Source organism: Puma concolor, chromosome F2 (genome assembly GCF_028749965.1).
Source record: "Puma concolor isolate L17-30 chromosome F2, mPumCon1.1.hap2, whole genome shotgun sequence".
Taxonomy (NCBI): Eukaryota; Metazoa; Chordata; class Mammalia; order Carnivora; family Felidae; genus Puma; species Puma concolor.
The window spans coordinates 65,258,976-65,266,689 of NC_141684.1; the positions used below are offsets into that span (position 1 = coordinate 65,258,976).

At 36.0% G+C, this 7,714-nt stretch overlaps 1 pseudogene; it reads right to left on the reverse strand.

Annotated features, from left to right (window-relative positions):
- Nucleotides 1-1,846: 1,846 nt before the first annotated feature.
- On the reverse strand, nucleotides 1,847-3,274 carry LOC112859335 (tRNA (guanine(6)-N(2))-methyltransferase THUMP3 pseudogene; annotated as a pseudogene).
- Nucleotides 3,275-7,714: the final 4,440 nt, after the last annotated feature.

Genomic DNA, 7,714 nt, shown 5'->3' on the forward strand with positions numbered 1-7,714 from the left:
GACTTCAATCAATGCCTCCTCTTTGCTTAATTCATTTCTTATGTAGCTTCCACTGATTTATGCCTAAACTCTCTCCCATTAGTGTGAATAAAGCTCCCCAGAATATGTTCATAAACAGTAGGTAAATGTGGCTCTTTTGTTTCTTAGAACAATCTTTCCAGAATCCCAGGATGTTATTTTTCTAACTGGGCAAGTGTGCTTTCTGGTCCTGCTTCCCTGCCGCGGTTCTAGGATTTCCCTGTACCATCATGTTAGGAATTTACTTCACCTGGCTCTCTAGTTAGGTTTTTCTGTTTCCCAAACTCCATATCTTTTCTTTCTTGGTCTACAAATTCAATTTACTTGAACACCCAGTAGGTTCCTGAGAAAGGGTGCACGAAGGTCAATATGTTGCATCTTTTAAAATATTTTGTTCTAATCTCACCACTTGACTATTGACCATAAAATCCTAGATTGGAAATAATTCTCTCAGAATTTGGAAGGCACAATTCCATCATTTCCTGACAACAGCATTGCAGTTGAGAGTCAAATTCCATTGTGGTCCCCAGGCTTGTGACAACTTCTTCTGATCCCCTCCTCATCCCATCCCGTACCCCAGCCCCTCCCCTGAACTATGCTTAGACGTTTTCCAAATCGTATCTTTATTCCTAATATTCTGAAATTTCTTGGTAGTGGTAACTTATTTTTCTCTTAGTAACTGTGCTAGGCACTTAGTCTTTCGGTTGAGGAAAGCACATTCTTTTCAACCTGTTATTGGAAATTTTCTTCTGTCATCTCCTCCTCCCTCACCTTCTCCCCCCACGTTTCCTCTTCCTCCTCCTTTGATAATTTCCTTTGTCACATGTTTTCAATTCTCACTGCCTGAAATACCACTGAGTTAATGTTGCCTAATTCTATAATTTTCTTATCTTTGTTCTAGTTTTCCAACTTTGGGGTAGATTTTGGGGGAGTCTTTGGGGGAGATCGCTTCCCATCCTTCCCATCCTCCTGTTAATTTTGTCTGTATTTAGGAGATAGGATCTACTATTTAAGAGATTTTTGCTATCTGAATACTCATTGTCTATAGCATCTTGTCTTTATTTTTTTAATTCTGTTTTCTCTCTCTTCTTTTACTGAAAGAAAATAAATTTTCTTTTAATCTGGCTTATTGGTCCCATACTTCATCTATCAGTACATTTGCTACTATTTAAAAATGGAAATGTCCTATACTGACAGTAAAGTGTGCAATTCCTTTGATGAATCCAGTCCTCTATTTCAGTTCTCTGTATTAATCTGAATAACAGATGCCTATTTTAATTTACAAGGCAGATGGCAAACTTTCCCATAGATCTTGTGAGATTTCACCTTGTCATGGACTTTGTGTTTTAAGGTTGAGGTAATGAAAACTTGAGGAACAAAATAGTCAAGCTACACAAGCAATGAGCTATGGCCTCAGATGCTCTCATTATATTCTCTCCCTTTCCTTTAGGCCAGGGTAGCTTTCTACCCGGCCAATGGAAAACAGCCACTGCTGTAAAACCTGAAAATAAATTGTTCTAAACCCAAATCCCAGAGCATTTTAGTAGGCTTTTCTATAGGCATTTTTGAAGCATTTTAAGGAAAGTACTAAACACCCAGCTCCCTCTTCAGAACAGATCCAAAGAAAAGCTCTGCTCCTTCATATGCTTTTGTTCAATTCCATCACATTCCATTCACATCTTCTGCTAACCAGGGTGAAGAGCCTTAGGCCGGTTTAAATAGCACAAACTGCACTTTTGTTAATACTATTTTTCTCTCAGTGTAAGTTCTCGATGCTGACATTTCCAGTGTTGGGAAGTACAAATACTGTTAAACATCCTCCTTCTTTTCATTGCCAGACAATTCCTCTTTCTCTATCTTCTCCTGAAGGATAATCAACAGCTTGAGATAGATGTTTCAGAACATAAACTACTGCATGAAGACCCTCTATGCTCAACCAGACACTATGTGCCTTCTGCCACACATGTCACTTCAGAGATAATGCCCTGGTAGAGAGCATTTCTTGTCCTGAGTAAGTAGGATAGCCCTGCCTGTCTCAGGTCTACAGATACCGCTTATCTCTGGAGGCAAGCTGGATAAAGATCAGTTTCTCTTCTTGGAGGCTATCCTTTTTCCAAATGCATATCTGTTACAATAATATCCACAGAGCCATTTCTCAGGGAGGAATTGCAGATATCCCATTGAACAGCTCTTGGTCAATAAAGAAGAGATATTATTGGCAGCCCTATTCACAGCCAATGTATTGTTATCACCGGCAATATAACCATTAAACCATTCTGTAGCCCCCTCTATTGGTATTGCCTCTGTTCCATACATCCTTTCAACTATTAAATGAGTAGGTTGAGGACACAGAGACTGAGCATCCCATAGGTGAGAGTAGATCTGAATTGTAGCTCCAAGATGTGAGCTGTTTCTTCGGTGGACACTCTCTTCTGTCAATGCAATGCCTACAAAGATTTGGTTATCATGGATATTCAAGAATCTCCACCTCAAAGTTGGTCATGTCAGCTTTCTACTTCAATTAATCCTGAACAGCACACCTAGAATTTCTTGCAGCCTGATTTGAGGTACAGCAGTGTTTCTCTCCTGCCCTATTGCATATGACTCTAAACTTTAACACTTGAGGATCAGTTTCTCCTTCTGAGCTTTCATCAGTCTTATCTTTGCAAGATGCCAAGTCATTACCTACTAATGTTGGTATCTTTTTGATAGCTGAATTTTCATAATAGTCTAAGGTATGTGAATCTAAGCTAGTGTTCTCGAATTCTTTTAACATCTCTGTCATCTGTTTTGTCTCCTCATCCATTATCAATCTTACCTTTACTTGAATTCTGATTTATCTTTTTATGTATTTTTTTCCTTGAAACTGGTGTTAATTTTCCATATTTTTAAAGGGTCTGAGCATGGGAGCTTCCAGCCAATTCTTCAAAATCCTTTAACACTTCTTCTTTTGTTTCTTTGAACTGGTAATCTTCAAACTCATGAACAATCACAAATAAGTGATCAACTGATCTCAGACAATAAGCCTGAGCCAGACTTTCACTGAAATGTCAGAATATACCTCACTTCATTTCTGCAGAGTTTGTATGATGAGCTCAATTTCTCTCTCATTTCATCTGCAGCCATTTGTTCAAAACCAGTAGGTTCAGTGGCTCCACTAGTGACTTGCAGATGCTTAGACTCACTTCTGAGGCCAGTTTCTTTCATGAAGGTTCACATCCAAGAAGCAGTTAGTGGTTTCTTGAACTTCAGACATGTTGGCAGTTCTTCTAAGATCTATCTATAACATCGTCTTAACCGCCAGAACAGACCCTTCCAGCTCCAGCACCCCACAGGCATACCCCAATGCTATGTTTTCTCTTCTCTCTCAAAATTTTGGGTATAGGACTTTTTTCAAGAAATTTATTAGCAAAATGTTGAAACACATACAAAAATTGAAAGAATTTTAGAGTGAATGCCAATATACCCATCATCCAGATTCTAGTGTCAACATTTTACTATACCTGCTTTTTTGCATATTTATTCCTACATTGATGCATTGCATGCTTTTATGCATTTTAAGATAACTTGTAGATAAGTGTATGTCCCCCTAAGTACTTCAGCATTTCTGTCATTAACTAGAGTTCAATATTATTTTTCTTTTCACGTAAAAGTTACATACAATGTAATGCACAGATTTTTCTGAGTTCTAAAAGTGCAAATCCTTGTATAACCCAAAGCCCATCAGTATAGAACATCACTATCCCTCCAGAAAGATCATTCGAGTCCCTTCCAATTACCAATACAAATTCCACTCCAAGAAAAACACTGTTCAACTTTTCTTCCGTCATTGATTGATTTTGGCTGTTTTAAAACTTCATACAAATAAAATAATATAGTATGTACAATTTGTGTCTGGCTTCTTTTGCTAAACATAATGTTTTTGAGATTTAGTCATACTGTTGCCTGACAATAGTTGATTCATTTCATTGCTGAGTAGTATTCCACCGTATGAATAAATGCATTCTCCTATTTTAGGATCTCTGGGATATTTTCCACTTTGGACCATTATGAATAAAGCTAATTTGAATATTTTTATACAAGTCTTTTTATATGCATTTATGTTTTTATTTCTCCTAAGTAAATGAATACCTAGAGATGGAATTGCTGGATCATAGGTTCATGTATATTTAGTTTTACAAGAAAATACTAGATCTTTTGCCACAATAGCTGTCATATTTGACATTCCCAACAAAAATGTATGAGATTTCCAGTTGCTGCACATCCTTACCAAAATTTGGTTCTGATAATCTTTCTAATATTAATCATTTCATTCTGATGTGTGTGTAGTGGTATGTCTATGTAGTCTTAATTTGCATTACCCAGATGACCAATAATGTTGACCACAGTTTCACATGCCTGTTTCATATGCTTGTTAATGTGTCTATTCAATTCAAGCTATTTTTTTTATTATTGAATTGTAGGAGCTCTTTATATATTTGTATCCCAGTGCCTTATCAGATACATGTTTCACAATATATATTTTCTTCAGATCTGTGGCAGGCCTCTTCAGTTTATTAATGCCTTTTGTTAAGTAGTTTTTAATTCTGATAAGTCAAACTTATCAATTTTTTTCTATTATGGTGATTGCTCTACATTTCAGAACTTTGCTTTTCAAAAATCACAAACATATTACCCTATGTTTCCCCTTAAAAGCTTTCTGGCTTAGGGGCACCTGGGTGGCTCCGTCGGTCGAGCACCGGACTTTGGCTAAGGTCATGATCTCACAGTTCGTGGGTTTGAGCCCAGTGACAGGCTCTGTGCTGACAGCTCGGAGCCTGGAACCTGCTTCTGATCCTGTGTCTCCCTCTCTCTGCCCCTCCCCTGCTCACGTTCTGTCTCTCTCTGTCTCTCAAAAATAAATAAATGTAAAAAAAAATTTTTTAAGCTTTCTGGCTTTATGCTTCATTCTTATCTAATTCAGAATTTTTTTACATTTTCTTTGGTGATTCCTTCACTAAAGAAATAAGAGGGGCTTCATTTTTATCCAATTCAGAATTTTTTACATTTTCTTTGGTGATTTCTTCACTAAAGAAATAAGAGGGGTTTTCTATAACTTCAGTGGTTTTCCGAGATGTCATGTTATTGATTTCCAATTTAATTCTGTTATACTCATAAAACATATCCTGTATGCTTTCAATCCTTTTAAATGTACTTCAGACTTGTTGGAAGGGACAGCATATGATCTAGCTCAGTGAACGTATCAGGTGCACTTGAATATATATTATGAAACTAGTTGTTGAGCCCAGTGTTCTAAATGTAAATGATACCTAAATATCATTTAGGTCAAGATGGTTGATAGTTTGTTCAGCTCCATCTATGTCTTTATTGATTTTCTTTGTTCTATCAATTGCTTAAAAATAGTGTTAAAAAAGTTCGACAATGATTATAGAATTGTTTATTTTTCCCCTTGATTCTGTCATTATTATCTCATGAATTTTGAAGGTGTTATGAGAGAGAAAAAAACATTTATGAATATTATGTCTTTCTGAAGAACTGACTCTTTTGGCATTGTGAAAATCTCTCTTTATTTCCAGTGCTCTTTATTCCTTCCTGAAGATTGAATTTCAGTGTGGTGTCATTTCCCTTTAGCCTGAAGAATTTCCATTAGCATCCCTCAAAGGGCATGTCTGCTGGTGATAAATTCTCTTTTCCTTACTTACAATTGCCTTTATTTAGCCTTCTTCATTTTTGCTGGATATAGAATTTTGAGTTGTCAGATTTTTTTTCTGTTCTTTCAGAACTCTAAATATGTGTTTTGCTATCTTGTTTGTATATAAAGAATGTGTTGTTTTCTCTGGATGCTTTCAAGATTTTCTCTCTGTATCTGATATTCAGTATTTTATTATGATAAGTCAAAGGTGAGTTTTATTTCGAATTTTCCCGTTTTTCAAAAGCAGCCTACTGAGGTATAATTGACATACAGTAAATCGGGGCATATTCTAGTGTACATTTGGGGATACATTTTGACATACATGCATACTCCAGAAACCATCACACAATCAAAACAATGAACATGTCTGTTACCCAAGAAAGTTTCCTTCTGCCTGTGTAATTTATCCCACCTTCATCCCATTCATGGAGCCACTGATCTCCCTCCTGACACTCTACATTCCTTTGTATTTCCTAGAATTTTTTTATACTCTTTTGTCTAGCTCTTTCAGTAGCATAACTATGTTGAGATTCATATGCTATGGTGTGTATCAAGAGTTCAGTGCTTTGCATTGCTGAGTAGTAATCTACTATAATGATATGCTTTATATTTATCCATTCACCTATTAATAGGCATTCACATTCTTTCAATTTGGGGGCCATTACAAATAAAGTTGTCATGAACATTCATGCACAATCTTTTCATCTGCCTTGGGTAAATACCTAGGACTAGGATGGCTGGGTCACACGGAGGTATGTTTAACTTTTTTTTAATGTTTACTTATTTTTGAGAGAGTGCAACAGAAGAGGGGCAGAGAGAAAGGGGAACAGAGGATCCAAAGTGGGCTCTGTGTTGACAGCAGACAGCCCAATGTAGGGTTCGAACTCACAACCATGAGATCATGACCTGAGCCGAAGTCAGATGCTCAACCGACTGAGCCACCCAGGCACCCCTTTTTAAAAAATTACTAAACTATTGGTATTTTCCAAACAGGTTTTATATCTCACATTCTGACCAGAAGTCATTGAGAAGTCCATTTGCTCCATATTCTTATCAACATTTGATTTGGTAGGTCTTTTCTTATTTAATAATAATAAAAGAACCTAATGCTATAGTACTAAAAAAAGAACCTAATGGTATAAAACGCTTGTTTTAAAAAATGGATTCCAGTTCACACATTGTTTCCTAAGCCACTTTTTTCCCTTAATACTGAATCATGAGTTTTTGAAGTCATTAAAAACTCTCCTACAATGTCTTAACTTTAGTGGCTATAAAGGTTTTCATCATATGGCAATGCCATACTTCATTTCATGTCTGCTATCTATTGTTGGACTGTTAGATTCATTCTAGGTTTCCACTTTTTAAAAAATCTGGTAAGGTAAAATACATATAGCATGAAATGTACCATTTTAATCATTTTTATCTGCACAATTTAGTGTTAAGTACATTCACATTGTTGTATACTCAATGTCCAGAACTTTTTCATCTTGCAAAACTAAAACCCTATGCCCATTAATTAACAACTCCATTTCCTCCTCCCCTCAGCCCCTGGCAACCACCATACCATTTGCTGATTTGTTGTTGTTGTTGTTGTTGTTATGAATATGCTTTTGGGATTATATCTAAAAGATATTTACCTAACTCAAGATTACAAAGATTTTCTCATAAGTTTTTTTCCTTGAATTTTGTAGTGTTTGATTTTACATTTAGGTCTATGATCTATTTTGAGTTAATTTTTCAATATGGCAGAAGGATATGGATAAAAAGTCATTTTTATGTGTGGATATTCACCTGTTCCATCAGCATGTTAAAAGATTAAAAATGTTAAAAGATGATCTTTTCTCCACTGAATTGCTTTTGCATCTTTCTAGAAATAAGTTATTCAATTATGTATGGATGTATTTCTGGACTCTTCAATCTATTCCTTTGATCTCTTTGCCAGTACCATACTGTCTTGATTACTGTAGCTTTATAATAAGCATTAAATCAAGAAGCATTAATCCT